General features: G+C 38.5%; 1 protein-coding gene across 12 annotated transcripts in view; it reads left to right on the top strand.

The window, feature by feature from the left end:
• UNC5D (unc-5 netrin receptor D) overlaps positions 1 to 19,548 on the top strand; it is a 577,007-nt gene that overhangs the window by 47,812 nt on the left and 509,647 nt on the right. The window lies entirely within an intron of this gene.

The following is a 19,548-nucleotide window of genomic DNA, read 5'->3' as shown; positions in this document are numbered from 1 at the left end:
TGCTTCTTTATGCTTAAATGGAGTGTATTCTGTGACCTTTAAGGCCATTCCACGTCTGAGATGCCTTAATACTAAATTCGGTTTCTTCCATTTCTACCTCTTGCATTGTTGAACTTCAGCTACTATGTAAATAGTAGCTTGTAAATATCAGCTGATATAAATACTAAATATTGTATATTAAATATTCAGTATAATGTTTATCCTATGAATATTATGTATTAAATATTAGCTTGTTAAATATTAAATACATTAGAAGTATATAATCTTAAATAATATAAACATAATTATATATTAAATAGTAATATAATATATACTTATAATATTATAAATAGTTACATTTTTATATATATAAAATTTTAAAAATCAGTGCCCGGTCAAACTTGAAACTGAATTTCATCTTTAGAGGAAATGATGTCTCTCTGAGCTACATCCGTATTTGGTTAGTTGAGGTTCAGTAATGCAAAAGGTATATGTTTAATGTATTAAATATAAATATTTATATAGCAATATGTAACTAGTATTTATACTGTATCTTACACCATATTATTATACTGTATATTATAAATAGTATAATATATACAGTGTATATATAATATATATATTATATACTATACATTATACTGTTATACTATATCATGGAATATAAAAATATATACTATAATGTATAATAAAGTTATATAATACATTAAAGTATATCATTAAAGGTATAAATCAAATAATATATATTGTATATAGTAATGCTCCATATAATGAACCAAATGGATTCTTCATATACTTACCTGAAATGTTTGGTGTTAGTTATGAGAAGATAGGTGTAACCGTGTCAAAAAGGATACGTTTTTCCCTTAGGCATTCACCCACTGTTTTTTTCTAGTTCTTGAGACCACCAGTTGTCTTTCCACATTTTGATAACCTAACTAAAGTTAGGCTGTTTCCTAAGTGGAGAGATTCATAGGTGGAAGCTGGCCATTTTCTTGGGAAATTTTGGAAAGTCAGAATAGCTGGAAGGAGTTTTAACAATTTGCAAACTCCAAATCCCTTTGTGATTGATACGGTTCAGTTTTTTCTTATTCTTTTCTTGATTTGTTATATTTCCTCTCTTCACTAGTTTCCCATTTTTGAGGGGGATCTAAAGTGTCCGAATTCCATGCAGTGCATTTAAAAAGAATTTGTTCTGCATCTCTAATTACCTTTATTATGTTAGGATTTTACTCATTTTGCCAAATTGCCTTGCTACAAAGCCCATTAGAGATTTTAAAGACCAGGATTAGTGCATGCTGCATATTCAGAACTTAAGTTATTAATTCATTTCTAGTGGAAATTTTTTGTTCTAATTATTATAGCATTGCAATATAGGACATGGTCAAAGTTTCCAGAGATGGTTAAAGCAACTTGAATTTATTTGAAAACAAACTAATTGGTTATATTCAAGGGTCAAAAATATCATACTAGTCCCTCATATCACACAGTGTCTATTGTGTGATACTCACATTTAAAAAAATTGTTTAATGTTTATTTTTGAGAGAGAAAAAGAGAGTGTAAGCCCAGGAGGGGCAGAGAGAGGGAGACAGAGGATCCAAGTAGGCTCTGCGCTGTCAGCACAGAGCCTGATGTGGGGCTCAAACCCACGAACCATGAAATCATGACCTGAGCCGAAGTCGGACACTTACCTGACTGAGCCACCCAGGCGCCCCAGTAATACTCATATTTTTAAGTTGAAGGGCATTCAGCAAATACCGTCATGCCAGTCTGTGATTTTCACAGTCAGCCATGTAATAGCATTTGGTATTGGTGGATTCCTTAGAGTTGAAACTCCTACATATGAAATTAGTTGAGTTAAAGACACTTTTAAAAGCAATTTTATAAGTTGTGGGAGAAACCGATGTTTAAGCAGTGAACATCGGTGGGAAGCTTATGTTTGTCTCCATTCATTTGAATCAACACAGTTGACCCCAGGCAAAATAGTACTCTGTGTGACCATTTTTTGATGCCTCTCAAAGAGTAAATGTTTTGCATCTCTCACTTTCCTTCTCTACTTAGAAAAATTTCTCATAACTAGTCCTACAGATACTCCTTGACTGATTTAAGAAAACAATTTATTCTAAATTGTGGCTTAATCAGCTTTCTCATTTTTCAATAAATAAGCATCTAAATATCAGTAAAATAGTTTGATAAGAGGGTGGAGGTGTTTCTGAAATGTTGTGTCCATTTTCTTGGACCTTCATTTCTAGTGATAAGAGTGGCAGAGGGTGGAAGGATTTATATAATGGAGTCACATCCCTTTAGGAGATTGTTCTCCTAAATAAGTTGACTGAGGGCACACTGGGCAGTTGAAGGGCCAGAGGGAGCTAGAGTTTACTCCAGAAGTTCCCACTAGGGCATAGGCCCAGCCTGTCCTCCAGTGGACCTTATCTTAACTTCCTTCATCACTACTTTGGAGGATTATTGATGAAACTGCATAGAAAAGTTTCAGGCCTTTCCATATTAGCATTTATTAGGTGATAGCTGTGACAGGTGTGAACTGTGTTTTCTAAACTCTTCTCTATGATCTTTTTTTTTTTTTAATTTTAGTAAGTTGAACAAGGTGCAGTATCTACACTCAGCAAGGTAGTAAGAATACTAAGACCCCAGACTTGTTTAAATTTGGCAGAATCCCTTGACTTCCATTGGGTGGGTTAAGAACTGGGGACGCCTTTGGTGGTGACAGCTGAGGGTAGGAGCCTGGTCTTTGGCCAGTGGCATTCTCCCTTAGCTTTACAGTCAGCACTGGCGTTCTTTGTGGTCAGTCTCAGAGATGCTAATCCTGGGCTGCTCTCCTTGGGGTGAGACCATAGGCTTAGCCACAAGGGCCTCTTTTGCTGCTCTGGAAGGTCACCTCTAGGCAACAATATCTGCTAACTCTCTAGAGCCTTTTCCCACTGATTTGAGCTCTGCATACAAGCAGGATCCAGGACTGTTACAGAAACACCTTCCCTGGATCCTTCCTAGTCCCAGAAAAGCCAGTCTTTTCTCCCCAGTTGAGCCATTCTTGTCTTCTTCCACCCTTGGACATTACCATCCCATCTCACCCCTAAACTTTGGCTCCATGGCCTCCTTGAATGTGTTTTTTTAAATCTTTTTTTTTCTTTTTTAATGTTTGTTTATTTTTGAGAGAGAGGGAGAGAGAGAATCCAAGCAGGCTTCACCCAGCCAGAGCAAAGCCCGATATGGGGCTCAAACGCATAAACCTGTGAGATCATGACCTGAGCTGAAATCAAGATTGGGACGCCCACATGACTGAGCCACCCAGGCGCCCCTGAGTGTGTATTTAAAAATTTTTTTTCAACGTTTATTTATTTTTGGGACAGAGAGAGACAGAGCATGAACGGGGGAGGGGCAGAGAGAGAGGGAGACACAGAATCGGAAACAGGCTCCAGGCTCTGAGCCATCAGCCCAGAGCCCGATACGGGGCTCGAACTCACGGACCGCGAAATCATGACCTGGCTGAAGTCGGACGCTTAACCGACTGCACCACCCAGGCGCCCCAATTAAAAGACAACTGTTTTAATTCTCACTTGGGAAAAGAGAAGTCCACTTCTCAGTTCCAAGGGCTTAGGTGGTCTTTTGAGAATGTGTGTTGGAGGTGGGGTTGGAGATGGGAATGGAGTACTCCTATGGCACCAGAACAAAACACAAATTAAAATCTTAGTCAATTACAGTCTTCCCTAATTCTTTGTTAGAATGAAGAATAATTACTTAGACTTTTATATTTTTGATTGCCCTACTTTCTTTGGATATTACCAGGTGGAGGAAAGGCGGGAAGCTGATGAGCAAATGTGTGTCGAGTAGGTTTCAGACGCGTGCATTCAGAGGCCCCAAGGGTTGCTTTAAGAAAATAAAGCAAAGAATGGGGTGCCTGGGTGGCTTAGTCGGTTGAGCGTCTGACTTTGGCTCAGGTCATGATCTTGCAGTTTGTGAGTTTGAGCCCCGCATCGGGCTCTGTGCTGACAGCTCAGAGCCTGGAGCCTGCTTCAGATTCTGTGTCTCCCTCTCTCTCTGCCTTTCCTTTGCTCACACTCTGTCTGTCTGTCTGTCTGTCTCTCTCTCTCAAGAATAAATAAACATTAAAAAAAAATAAAGTGAAGAAAATAGTGCAAATATCCAAATACTGTCAGAAGGAAAATTCTTGGAAGGGCATGTATTGGGCAGTTCTGGATATAAGCATTGGTGTTGGCTCCTTCAGAGAGTGATTATCAAGAGAAGGGACACTTGAACATTAATAAAACTCTTAGACTAGAAGACATGTGAGAAAGTTATGTATGCTTTTGAGTAAGAAGCTGTGTTCTTTTCATGTCTTATTCATGTTTATCCATTTGAAAATTTGTGTGCAGTATTGAGCTTCAGAGTTGAGTAAGATAACATCCCCAACAGTTGAAGACTGAACCCTTGTACAAAGAAGTCAGATTTGCTGGGAGCCAACCACAACACAGTGGGTTCAGTACAGTCAAGATGGTGTGAATGAAGCATTTCTGGAACGCTGAGGAATAGGTACAATGCAAACCTGTTCTGGGGAAGCAGGACTGACCTTTGATCTTGTAGGGTGAATGGGTGTGAAGTATATCAGATAAATAGTAATAGATGGAGATGTGGAACTCCAATAAAAGGAAGAGTGTGAGCAAAGCGAATAAAATTATGAACTGATTATGGAATGTTTGAGGAATGGCAGGTCCCTGGTAGAGTGAGTGTCAGGAAAAAGTTGCTGTAGATAAGGCTAGCCTCAGATCTAGAGTCTTGTAGGAACTTTTAAAAGCATGAATGCTTCATTTCACAGACACTAGCAAGTTATCAGTTATTTTTTATTATTATTATTATTTATGTTTATTTATTTTTTGACAGAGACAGAACATGAGCGGGGGAGGGGCAGAGAGAGAGGGAGACACAGAATCTGAAACAGGCTCCAGGCTCCGAGCTGTCAGCACAGAGCCCGACGCGGGACTCGAACTCACCGTGAGATCATGACCTGAGCTGAAGTTGGATGCTCAATTGACTGAGCCACCCAGGCGCCCCAATCAGTTATTTTTAAGCTGGAGAGTGATATGTTCAGATTTCTGTGTCAGTACTTTCTTCTTTCTTTTCTTCCTCCCTTTTTTCTTTCTAGGTGATTCAGGTCCCTTGCAGAGAATGTAGGAGAACAAAAATTAAAAACAAAAAACACACATGGAGCCTGGCACTGTCATACATTGCTGGTAGGAATGCAAAGTAGTACAGCTCTACTGAGGGAAAAGTTGGCAATATATAACAAAACTACATATGCACTTAGGATCCCACTTCTAGTAATTTATGCTAAAGATCCACCTCCAATCTGAATAAGATTATTTACTGCAGTATTGTTTGTAAGTGCCAAATGCTAGAAACAACCTAATTTTATACACATGGGAGAATGATTGAATAAGGTATATCTACACAATGAAGTACTACACAGTTATAAAAAGTGAGAGGGATTTCTGTGAACCGATTGCTATTGAGTTGTTTCCAGAGTATGTATACTGTTAGGTGAAGTACAAATAAATTTCTATATGTTACGTTTTATGTAAGAAAAACAGTGTTTGAAAATATGCACGTAACTGCTAATTTGTACTAAAGAAATTGAGGAAGCATAAATCAAACTAATGAGATCAGTATTAGGAGGGGGATGAGGAAAGACTAGAAGGAAGAAGGGAGCAGGAATAAGGTGGTAGAGTTGAGGAGGGAGCAATACTTCTCTGATTACATACTTGAGTGTTGTACTGCCTTTTAGAACCAGAATAATGTTTTATATGTTTAAAAAGATAGTTAAAATTTACTGGATGTGAGTGGAAGCCAAAGGGAATACAAGCAATATAAAAGCTCCTAACTGTATCTAAATGAGTTAAATAACCATCTGAAGGAAGAAGAACTAACCTAAGTAACTTTGGAGAATAGCATTTTGACTATTTACTGTAAGACCAAAGGTAAAAAAGTCTTCTCAAATGCCATTTTTTACTTAGTAAATTTGTTTCCCACAAAGGTATAGGTTAGCAATTGTGTAACTGCATTGGGTATTTCAGGATTGAACAAATGGGTAAACATGTTTTAGATAATCACTGGATTTTTCACTATTGGAAAATAATTTACGAATAAAGAAAGGATGAGGTATAGAATAATTGGTCTTTAATATACAGACAGATATCTACAGAAGTATAGGGGTGTGTGTGTTTGTGTGTACATGTACCCACCTTACTCCCTAACTTCATCTAAGGGGGACCAGAGGCAGCGACAACCCAGTAGCAATGAGCACACCTGACAGCCAGATCCTGGTTTCTAAATACCATTCTCTAATAAAAAAGAAAGTACACTTCCTTGGAAAACTGATTCTAGAACTGTAGCAGAGACAATATGAGTCAGAGTTATTTTGTAGTGCCAGGAAGTGTTTAAAAAAACAAACATGGGAATATTTTGAAAGGACACAGAAGCCAACCTGAAAGAACTCTCAAGGGCCAAAGCTGGAACAAGTTGGGCAAATAAATGAATAATTAAGACAGTTTACATTATAACCCATAGGATAAATGTCCATAAGTCCATACTGATACAAATATTTGGAAAAGCAAATAAATGGGGGAGGAGGGACTATATTCTTTACAGAATTCCATTTGATGAATGTAGAAAGAATGAGGGAAATAGAAAATCACCACTGGACATACAGCCCTATAACAAGTATTACAGGCCAGATCCAATGATGGAGGCTAAGATTTATGAGTGAAAATTTGAATAGAAACAGGATATTTGCAAAGCCACAAGGTATCTCCTCCAAAGTATTCACTAAATTACAGAGGAAAGCATGGAAAACTTACAGTGGAGAAATCCTGAAGGTATCACTTTCATGAAGTGATCAAAGTTAGTATCAGCAATAGTAAGACATTAGCATTGTGTCCTTAATATGATGCACTGAGAGGGACCAACAATCATTTTTGTGGTTTTCTTGCTAAAAAATACATAGCCTCAAATCTAATTTTGAGAAAACATCAGGGAAACATTGAAGGACATTCACAAAGTCACTGACCAATTTTTTTTTCTCCAAAAGTGTCAAGGTTGTGAACTATAAAGGAAGCCTGAGAACGGCTATAAACTGAAGGAGAATAAGGAGCCGTGACAGCTCAGTACAATGTGGGATCCTGGATTGGATCCTGTAACAGAAAAAAGACACTCATGGGAAACTGGTGGAATTTCAGTAAGATCTGTAGTTTCAGTAAATTGCATTGTACCAACATTAATTCCCTTGGTTTCATAATTATATAATGATGTTATAAGCTATTAACATTAGAGGAAGATGAGCATAGTGTGTAAAGGAATTCTTGGTACGACGTGAGCCTAAAATTATCAGAGACCTAGTGGGAGAGAGACAGATAAGGAGGCTGGGACATGATCTGAAAATTTCGGCAACAGTTGAAGAGCGATGGGTTTGAGAAACATAAAATGTGGTGCCTGATGAAATGGAGTGAGAGATAGTGGAGGCTGAGAGGAGGGAGAAAGGGTAGAATTTGACTCTTGTTAATCCAGTTTGGATAAATTCCGCAGCTAACCCTTCTCCTTGAAATATTTATTTAACATTGAGCGGCTCAGTGGTGCCATTGGGTTTTGAGGAATGAGAGAAACTCCAAATCTCCAAATGGAGATGGGCCAGGAGCCAAATCTAGAAAATCCCTCCATGGGAGAAATTCAATCTCTCCACTCTTCCCTTAGTTCTGGATGTTTTCTGCATAATAAAAAAGGAAAGCTACACCAAATGCAACTCAAGTGCCCTGCAACAAAATGACCTTATTACCAAATGGAAGAGTTGCATGTCTCTTTACATATTTTTTTTTCCTCTGATGCTGTGCAATATCAGGACTTTCAGGATTTTCAGAAGCTTCTTTAAAGAACCTTCTTTCCAGGACCAGGGTGTGTGTGTGTGCGTGCGTGCACGCACGCACGCATGTACGCACAAGGTAGAACAAAGAGCAAGAATTTTGAAGGTATACTATCTGAAGGCAGGATAAAAGATGAGATTTTAAAAAATTCTTTGGAGAACACATATTTAGCATTAATGAAGATCTTGTATTTGTAAAGTATTAAAAAATACTAATGATTAAGGAAATTTAGATATTTAGGATTTTAAGGTATTAAATGTTCACGATAAATAGGCCATCCTCTGTATTGGGTAGTAAAATTAATAGAAATTACCATTTATTGAGTGGCATGCCAGACACCAGGGAATATTTTTAAATATGTGCATTTTAATTTTTGTAAAACCCTACAGTATAGTCATTTGACAGGTGAACAATCTAATATTTGGAGCAGCTTTGCCCAAAAGAAACATAATGCAAGTCATAAATGGAAGCCATATATGTAATTTTTAAATTTTTTTTTCAAGATTTTACTTTTAAGTAATTGCTACACCGAATGTGGGCTCCAACTCACAACCCCGAAGTCAAGAGTTTCCACCAACTGGTGCCCCTGTGTTTTAACTTTTAGTAGCCACATTTAAAAACCTAAAAAGAAAGCAAGTGAAATTAATTTTCGTAATATGTATGATTTAACTCAGTTCATCCAAAATACTTCAATATGTAATCATACAAACATTACTAATGAGATATTTTACATTTTTGTAGTATATTTTTAAATTGGAACCTATTTATACATAGAAGACATCTCAGTTCAGATGCACAATTTTCATTGGAAATACTTGATCTATATTTAGATTTTATAAGATATTTAGATTTTATAAAATGTACAGTTGAAACATTTACATACCCAAGTTGTTCCAACATGCTTAAAGTTGTTGCAATAATTGAATAAAGTTGTCTGGTTTTAAATTTAGATTTTAATCAATGAAAATGAAATAAAACTTAAAATTCAGCTCCATTGTCACACTTGCCACGTTTGACGTGCACAGTAGCAACGTGTGGCTAATGGCTATCACGTGGGACAGGACAAGTTTAGAGAATGACAATTAATTCCCCAAGACTTCCGAGTTCATCAGTGCTGGAAGTGACATTTAGTCTGAATTAACATAACTCAAAATTTCATGGTCTTTAACTTCTTGCATGAAAGTATGGTTGCTTAGCAGAAGTTGGGTAGTCATGAGAGCTCACTTAGTCAAATGCATGCTCCCCTCTGCTTTTTGATAATTGTACTTCGACTGATGGGCTGGATGCTTACAATCGATTGTCCACTGTGGGGCAGCTTGTTTATAAGCATGAACAGGCAGGCCTTCAGAGAGAAGCAAGCAAACACACTTTACAGGCAGAAATGCTAATGTATTTCTTAGTTAATCTCCATCATTGCCACAGTGAAAGGAGAACAAAAATGCAAAGGGTTAGCTGAAACCATTTCACTGGGGAGGCTGGTTCTCTTTTACCATGGTTTTCTAGTTGTACTTCATTAAGAGTCTGAGTTGATTGTCCTTGTCACTGCTTTTAATTTTGTATATTTGGGGGTTTTTTCATGTTACAAAACAAAGGCTATTAGATTCTTCTTCCTGAGGGACTCACATTGATCTCCCCAGTGAGGAGTTGTGGCTTCTAAAACAAGGGAAATCTAGACAGAATCCTTTAATTGGCAGAGAAAATTGCCATGGACTTGATTTTTTTCCCCCCACTCAGCATCATTAGAGAATCATTTTGAGGTTTCCTATGTTTCACTATTAATAATATTTTTTAAAACTCTGCAAATGCACTGGTTTCATTTCTGGATGCTGGTCTATTACAGACATGGGTCCTAGGATAGACCCTTGCTTGTTAGTGATTTGCATTTTGACAACAGGTTTTCCTTGGGAAAATGTGCTGGGCAGTGAAAGCATGAAACCCTGTTTCTTGACTGTGGCCATTCTTCAGATGGTGGATAATTGTTTTTGTACAAAGAGAAGGAGAAGCGTAAAAGAAGAGAAATTGAATGACATGCAGGCGACTTTAATTTCATAATAACTTAATCTACGTCAGACAAAATAAAATGAATCACAACCTAAAAGGAAATGACTTTCTAATGAAAATTATTCAGGCATGTCATTTACACTGTGTGTGTGTGTATTCCTATTTCAAACAGAAAAGCCATTAAACAGGACAAAAAAAAAAGTGAATATTAGAGCCTGTAGTAATTTTGTAAGCCAGGGTTTTGTTTTTCTCTTTAGTTTTCTATATGAAATGTTGGATGCAAATTATATGGGATAAAATAATTGTTCTCTCCCTGAACTATAGTCACAGGGTGACCTATTGGGTTTGCTCTATTTACTGCGTCTGCAGCATAATTATGAAGACTTAGCTATTCTCCCAAATAGTTACAGATGTGGGAGAAAAATAAATTACTTTTGCATGCTAGCCCTGGAAGTCGTGCTGTTGTAATATAATGTAATCGGCCATGAACAAAAGGAAGTTATTATATTCATTTATATTAGTTTGAAAGCCAAAGAAATGTATTATATTATTTTAGGCTGAAGAATTGAAGCAGTGCCATTGATGATTTTCCCCTCCTGATCATCCAGCTTGACTCTCAAGGTCATCTTCACGACCTGTGGTAATTTCAGCCTTTCATGTTACTTAAGATAGAAGCAAATCATGATAGCTGTCATGACATATTTGAAGACTTCTGAGAGGGGTTATATTTGTTCTGTATGACTTCAGGTGGGAGAAACTGGATCAATGGCTAAAAGTGACAACAGGACAGAGTTTAATTAATTGAGTGTAAGGAAGACCTGATCATGGTCAGAACTATCTAAAGGTAGAATTGAATTCCTTGAGAGCTGCGAGTTCCCAGTTTCTTAATGTCCTTGAAGGTCTTTTCCTTTAAGGCTAGAGATTCTCCAGAAGTAGATAATCAGACAGGTGGATTTAGAAACAGCAACAAAAAAGCATCTAAAGTCCTTTTCTTCCAACCCCAAAACCCATGAAATCAGACCTCTAGAGGGAGCCTGGGTTTGTAGCAAAAGATCATAGGATTGTGAATGAGCCACTTGGATATCATGACTTTGGGAAGATTGCTCCTACCTCTGCTTTCCTATATGTATATGAATCAGATATTTAGAAGATGCAGGTAGGAGGAATTTTAATATATAAATACATAAATTTTAATATATATTTAAAAATGTAAACATATTTAAAAAGAGGGTAATGATACTTTTTTCCTTTACATGACGAAATACGATTAGTGTGGCTTTCTGTGATATATATAGATCTATTTGCTAAATTTTAAATAAACAGCACTTTAACAAAGATAGTGAAGTGTTTCACACTTTGCCTGAAATGGCAAAAGAGTAACAGGAAGTTCGTTTAAACTGCACAGGGGAGCATGTAAATGATGCAAGGTAGGCAAAAAATAGTTATGAACTTTGAAAGAGGTGGCAGATTTTTTCCATTTAAAAAAAAATTTTATTTAAAAGATGTATTCAGTATGTTCTCACCTAATGATCACCCTTTGACTTACTGGCTTAAAAATACCCAGTTTTTCTCAGTTTTCTCAAGGTTACCAGTTATGTTTTCAGGTTTGAAATACACTTATAAACCTAATCTTAGTCATTTTTTTAAAATCACTCCTTTTTAAAGGGGCAGATGCTGTAAGTGGTGTCATTTTGTCTGAATACTATGGAAAATATTTATTGAGACATATACACAGAGAGCGAGAGGCAGAGACAGAAATACCTGTCCCTTCTAAGGGGTTATTTTGAGTGAGCTTTCTTCATTATTTAGGTCTTATTTATTTTTTATTTATCTTTTATTTTTTAGAGAGTGTGAGTGGGGGGGAAAGGAGCAAAGGGAGAGAGAATCTTTTTTTTGTTTTTTTAAAGTTTATTTACTTATTTTGAGAGAGAGCGCAAGCGAGGGAGGGGCAGACAGGGAGAGTCCCAAGCAGGCTCTGCACTGTTAGCATGGAGCCCTATGAGGAACTCAATCTCATGAACTGAACCATAAGATCATGACCTAAGCCAAAAAATCCAGAGTCATGTTAAACGACTGAACCACCCAGGCGTTGAGACATCTTTAAATTCTTAGCAAAATGTTGGTAATTCTTGGTTACTAATCAGCTTGGTAACACTTAGGAACTACCTCTGGAAGGGGATTACTTTAGATTTATTTAGTAGCATTAGAGGAAGAAGACCTTCCATCATAAATCATCACCATAATGAATCATCTCTGAAATGTGACATCTCAGTTTTTTTTTTTTTCTTACATAATTTACTGAAGTTGGGATTCACTTCGGGGGTGAAGAGACATTTTTTTTCTAAGTCTGAAGTTCTATTTATGTTTGAAATAGCGTAAAAACGGGAAAGTTGAAACATTGATCACATTCTATTGTGCGGTTTGTTGTTGTTGTTTGTCATTTGAGATTGCCAGTTGAAAGACAATTTGGCAGATGTCAAATTTTGTTAGGAAAAGGTATTCACAGTTGGGGAAACAGAAAACAGTACCATAGCTTAAAATTCAAGGGCAGGACTTAATGTTGAGTAATGATACACTTTGCATTGTCTCATTACTACTTACTGGTTCTAGGTCATCTTCAGATTTGTTATCTACCTGGTGTTGTCATTCTGCTCTCTCCCAAGGGATTCAGGTGAGGGGGTATCATTAAACTAAGCAGCTGGTATTCAATATCTCCTGAGATGGTTGCCACCCAGCCATTTGCCTGGTTGTAGTTACTAATGGGACAGTGAGAAGACTTACAAGTTATTCTTTGGTTAAGTGAGCAGAGATTCAAGAGAGAGTGAGAATGGATGAGTAGGGGAAAGGGAAGTCCCCTTAGTACAAAATCATTTCAGTTGCCTTAGATTGCAACGAGTTGGGAATAGAAGGAAAAGGCAATGCATCCTCATTTGCAGTGTTCCTGGTTTAATTAACCTTGCATTTCCACTTGTGTAGACTTTTGGGTAGGTGAGGAGAGAATGCTCTGGGATAAAGTTGACCTTGCTCTCCTACACATGCATATGGAAATGCCATGCAGGGACTTTACAATTAATATTGATTCAATGTCAGAAGCACAACATTGATTGCAATGGAAAAGACTGTGGGAGGGAACCTCCTGAAATTTTCATTTGGAATGTATGAAAGTGTAAGCCCCAATTATTGACTTATGTGGAGATATTGAGGGTACATGCTGAGGCCTGTGATAATCCACTTCTCCTTTGCTACAGAGGCAGCTTTTTCATACCACTTTATGTCTTATGTATTTCTTACTGAAAAGAAGGAAATGTTTGCAATAGAAGCAATAGAGTTACTTTAGCTTTTTCCATATAATGACATACATGTGTCTGTAAGTAGAAGCTTAGAGGGCAGATTTTACTCTAGCAGTGATTTTTGTGTATCATGGGTCTCTGTCAAAAAGATGTCCTGTTAGTAAGTAATTAACAAAGCCTTACATGGAGTAGACACCGCCAAATTTTTACCAGTTAACACAATGCCATTCTCACCTGGGACACCATTCTGTGACATGAATCCAAGGACATTCTTACAGTGAGACTGTAGACATATGAACACGTTTTATGACCAAACAGACCTGGGTTAACAACTACCAAGGGGAAGTCCAATTAACAAATTTATTCATTTGGGCCCTATTTACACTTCTGCTGTCAACTCTAATTACTTATTTTTGAAATAAAAACTTTGGCCTTCACTGTGGTCTCCGGTGCCTGTCAGTGAATGATAATCTGTTTGAATCTTCTCAACCATATTAGAATTTCACAGGTCTGCCATCTGGTTGTAGGAACCAAAGCTCAATCAATATGTATACATAGAAAATGACAGCTCCTGAGAAGGGGTAGTTTCAACTTCAGTGAACACATGGTTAATGTTTACACTAGAATGACATACATTGTTGTGATTCGTGAATCAGTAATTGTGATTCCATGTCATGGATGTTTTAGTCTTCCTTTCTCTCTCTCTTTCCCTCCCTCCATCTTCCTTCCTTCCTTCCTTCCTTCCTTCCTTGGTCGCAATTGAGCAAGGGGCAGAGAGAAAAAGAGAAAGAAGCAGGGCTCACCTGAAGCACGGCTTGGGTTTTACCTGAAGCAGGGCTGGAGCTTACCGGATGCAGGGCTTGAAGTCATGAATCATGATCATGACCTGAGCTGAAGTCACATGCTTAATGACTGAACCACCCAGGCGCCCTGGTTTAGTCTTTAATAGGAAAGGGCCATTATGCTATTAAACTTAGAGGACCTGAAGCCTGTGCTTTGACTGCTTGAAGGCAGGAGAAGGGAAGAGAGAGAGAGCCCAGTTGGATAGATGATTTGCCTACAGCAACCCTGGGGGTCCTGATGGCAAGATTGCCATGCTACTTATCATTTGCTTTATACTTGGTGCCTTCCCTACAAACTGCTGTCCACAAGAACACTGACTGAGAGCCCATCCCAGCTCAACTGGGCTCTTTCTCATTCCTCAACAGTGAACAATTCTGGAACCTTCAAATGCTTGGGAACTTCTCTCACAATTTTGGTAACAACAGACGATGATGTTTGCTGATGAGTAGAGCTCTGTTTCAGCCTGTGAGTTTAGAAATGGAAACATGGCTTGGATGAATGACCTTGCCACCCAAAGTCTCAGAATCCCAGAATAGCAGGAACTGGCAGTGATTGCTAGCCCTGCACGCTCCTGTTGACACGCGACACTGAGGTGTGTAGGAGTTCAGCTGATGTGAGATGGCATGGTCACAGCCTCATGGCTCAGGGACAACGCCCAGAGTTGCCTCCTGTCCAGTCTTTCAGCCTGGTTGCTTTTTCAGGTTCCTAGTTCTCGTGGATCTTTGTGTTAAAGGAGAATTATGTGTCTGGAAACAGAACTTTTCTTTGTCAATGTACATCTTGTTTAAGGGTGAGTCCACTTGGAAACAAATTAACACTAAAGCATAAACATTAGTTCCACAGGTTAATTGTGGGTAGTTATTTTTTAGTGGCTTTCATAGCTTATTCTATGCTAAAATATAGAATTCCCCTGAATCATCTCACTCACATTTTTGTCAATAAAGCTACTGTTTCCCCCTAATAATCTAGAATGTTCTCAAACTTTAAAAGGCAGAAGCTTTCCCAGGGAAGTTTTCCCAGGGAAGCTTTCCCAGGGAAGAATCTGTAAGTTGCAGATTCTGAGGTTACAGCCCCGAGATTGCTATTGGGTGGATCCGGAATGGGGCTGGAGACACTGCTTGTTCAACTGGCGTTCCAGGTAGTTTTGTTACAGAAAGTCAAAGAGACATTTTGGAAATCGTCAACCAAGTGTGCTGGTTTTGAATTCTGATGATTTTTAAATTTTAGTTGTTGTTTTTTGAGAAATTATGAATTACAGTATTGCCTTGAAATGAAATACATCTAAGTGTTTCATAACTTGGTGCTATTCAAGATTCTTCATGTGTTACCTTCTATTCTGGTAATTTGATTTGTAGACTTAGACACTTTACTCAAATACTCCTTGAAGTTCTGTGTCTCTTTTTTTTTTTTTTTTTTTTTTTAGAAAGACCACAGTGCCATAACAATTAACATGTTACCTTTTTAATTTTGTGTGTGTTTTAGTGTATAATCCAATGTGAATGTGAAATCCTATTTGTTTTTATGGCTTTCTAAAAGAAATATCCCAATAAATAAAATAGAATAAATGAAAGATGTGGAACAAAGTGGGGGCTATCCTTAAAATTTTCTGAAATTATTAGGCCTTTAGGAATTTACAGCTGATTTACAGAGTTCTCTAGGGGAAAAGGCATTATATATGCAGCAGTTAGAATGGTGTTCTTCACAGAACTTTATATATTTTTTTAAGTTTATGTATTTATTTTGAGAGAGAGAGAGAGAGAGAGCGCGCGTGCAGGGGAGGGGCAGAGAGAGGGAGAAAGAGAATCCCCAAGCAGGTTCCTCACTGTCAGTGCAGGGCCTAATGTGGGGCTTGAACTCACTAGGCCGAAATCAAGAGTTGGATGTTTAACCGACTGAGCCACCCAGTCACCCCATCACAGAGTTTTAAGAATAATTTAGAAAAAGAGGGAACAAAGGATGAAAGAAGAAAGTAAAAGGGAAAAGAAGGAAAAGTATTGGATACTTATACTGTAAATGTATTTGCATACTGGCGTGGCTCTTGCTGTATATGGAGTATGTCATGAATTCTTTTCTAATTTATCTCACCAAGCGTAAAGTGTCTTCTTTGTGTATGGGACAAACCATCCTAGACGCATTCGTTTGCTAGGGCTGCCGTAACAAAGTGCCAGAGACTGAAATGAATTTTTGTGAAGTTTTGGAGACTGGAAAATACCTTCAGGGTTGGTTTCTCCTGAAGCCGCTCTCCTTAGCTTGCAGGCTGTTCTCTGCTCCCTATATTCTCACACATGGGCCCACACCCCCTGGTGTCCCTCTCTGAGTTCTAATTATCTCTTCTTAGTAAGATGCAGCAGTTGGGTTACATTAGGGTCCCACCTTTATGATCTCCCTTAACCTTAGTTACCTCCTGACAGGCACTATGAATCAGTCATATTGGGGATTAGGAATTAAACAGTAAATTTGGGGAGTGTGCATAGTTCAGCCTAACAATGGATGAAAATTTTAGAGGACAACAGAGTAACAGGTCTTAAGATACAAAATTTAGTGGGCAGATTGAGCTATCCTACTGTAATGTGAATGATAAGGTGATGATTTTAAATAGAGCCTATGAAAGCCTAGAGAAGAACAAAGCTGTCATAGGGCCCGGTCAGGAGAACTTAGTGGAGGGGGTTATATTTGAAAAAGGTCTGTGGAGCCAGATACAGTTTTGTAAAAGGAAGGGGGGGGGGGCGTGCAGAGTTTTGAGGCAGGGTACATGGCAGGGGGGTTGCTTATTTGGGCATCTACAAGTAGAAGCAGTGAACGTGAGAAAGTGTACAGGGAAATGATGGGTCACAAAGCTGTTTCAGAGAACATTAGAAAAGGTCTTGACACTGTGCCGGTGATTTGGACCATGGAGGACAGGTGTTCGTTTTGCGCAGAGGAGTCATGTGATCACAGGGTTGTAGCTCCTGTAGGAAGAGTCAGAAGTTCAGACTCGGAAGCAGGGTTTTGCATGATCTTGACTGGGTAAATTAACCTCAGAAAACCGTAGATTCCTCATCCGTAAAGTAGAGATAACACCTCCCCACCTTCATGAGGCTGTTGTGAGGACTGAATGAGAGAATGTATATAATGTACTTGCCTACGGCAAACGCTCAAAGCTAGAGAGGAGATCTTTGGTTTTATTCAGCAAATACCTATATGCCAGGCATGGTGCTCCAGCTGGGGTTTAATAATATGAAAATGATTAACATCGTATAGGATTTAAGATACAATGTTAGACCCTTAGCACCTACATTCAAAGCAAGTAGTTTGAGGACTTGATGGAGGAAGGAGTTGGGAGAGGTGCTGGAGGCAAAGGAAACAGATGAGAGCTATTTTTGAAAAGTACAAGGAAGAGAAATCCGATCCTCAAGAATTAGTGGGATGTGTTTTGGGGCACATGGGTGAGCCTCGGTTGAGCGTCTGACTTTGGCTCAGGTCATGATCTCATGGTTTGTGAGTTTGAGCCCCACATCAGGCTCTCTGGTGTCAGCACACAAAGCCTGCTGCAGGTCCTCTGTCCCCTGTCTCTGCCCCACCCCCACTTGTGCTTTGCTGTCTGTCTCTCTCAAAAATATTAAAAAAAAAAAAAAAAAAAAGATGCTTCATTCCTGTTTAAATCTAAAGAATTCTAATTTACCAGTAAATAAGTGACAACATTTGTACAACAATTCGTTGCTGTGAGTTCAAGCCCCTATCAGGCTCTGTGCTGATGGCTCAGGGCCTACCTCAAATTCTGTCTCCCTTTCTGTCTCTACTCTTTCCTCAATTGTGCGCATGTTCCCTCTCTTCTTCTGTCTCCTTCTCTCTCTCTCCCTTTCTGAAAAATAAACATTAAAAAAAAAATTAGTGGGATGTGTTGTAACCTGTCTGACCTGCAATCCTTGTATCCACACTCCTGATTCCACACTGGCGTGATACATTTCCATCAGTTTCCTAGAGAAAGGTGGCGGGGGGGGGCGGATCTTTTTGTTTTTTTAATTTCCCCATTCTTCTTAAATTCTGGGCTTTTATGCTCATGCTGTACTCCATTCAATCAGTATTTCATTCTCGGAGGTAAAGTCCTGTTTCCCAAACTAACATTATTTTTCAATTAATTAAAGTCAGTTAAGAACAATTTAATTGAATGCTGTCACAAGCACCATAAATCACTGTGATGCTTGCTGTCATCACCCGCTTCTGGAAGCACCTCTCGTGGCAACATCCGACGCAGCTTATAGTAATATCCAAAATGTTTAACCAGGATGACATAATTGTCAAATATGTAATTGTGCTTTTAGTGCCTGCAGCATTCACTACCATTTGAAAATGTCAGAAATTACTACTGCAGGCAAGTTGAACATTTAAATATGTGTCCAGAATACATCCTCTGCCAAGATAAAGCATCCCTTCTCCTTGGTAACTTTAAAGTTTAATGTCCTGTGTATCAAGAAGCGTCTTCCCGTGTGTTCACATGACATTTCAAGTTTGGGAAGAATGGAGCATCATCCAGCCCCGACTGTGTGACCAAGAATTATTAGATGTGGAAATGGGATAAAAGGATCTTTTGAAGGCAATAAAGATGGGTTTGTCAGACTGGGTAATATTTTAAAATGAATTTTAACATGTTCAATAGACTTCCTAACAAATGATTAGCATCTCCGAATACTTACAGACTATAGTGACATCAACTGTCTCAGGATGGTTGTCAGATCATAGCACAGAGTCACTGGAATCAGAGGAAGTGTTGAAATTGTGTGGAATCTCCCCCTCTGTATTAGCAGTTCCTGTTTCAGCTTAGGACCGTATTCCCGAAAATAAACTATCACTAAGCTGTCACTGTGGTCTAACATTTATTTACTCTTTGGCCTCATAACAAAAATTGTCAAATTAGTGCCTTCTTGCCAGCCTCCTCCTGGACCAGCAGAGTAGCTAACTGTATCAATGCACACTTAATTGACAATTAAAAAACATTTTTTTAACGTTTATTTACTTTTGAGACAGAGACAGAGCATAAATGGGGAGAGGGTCAGAGAGAGAGGGAGACACAGAATCGGAAGCAGGCTCCAGGCTCCAAGCTGTCAGCACAGAGCCTGACGCGGGGCTCGATCTCGTGAACCACGAGATCATGACCTGAGCCGAAGTCGGACACTTAACTGACTGAGCCACCCAGGCGTCCCTTACTTGACAATTTTGTATCAGATGGGAAAACAGTTCTAACAGCTGAATAAGCACATGAAAATAATTCAACAGGTCCTTTGAAAGGAACAATCAGTTCACATTCTTTGGAAACGTCCGTCTACTTAAAGGGAGTATAACAGTTACAACCAGAATAGATACGAGTCCACGTTTATTTTATCAGAGTTCACCCATCATATGTCATTAGTATGGACAGCACTTTTTGTTTTTTTACAGTACAAGAAGTGCAAGCCCATGTAAATTGCAAATATGCATCCATTTAGATACTTATCTAGAGGGATACAGTTCCTGGAAATCTTTTCTTTGTCATT

Source organism: Herpailurus yagouaroundi, unplaced genomic scaffold (assembly GCF_014898765.1).
Source record: "Herpailurus yagouaroundi ecotype Mexico unplaced genomic scaffold, PumYag 28, whole genome shotgun sequence".
NCBI lineage: Eukaryota > Metazoa > Chordata > Mammalia > Carnivora > Felidae > Herpailurus > Herpailurus yagouaroundi.
This window is presented reverse-complemented; position numbering and strand designations above follow the sequence as displayed.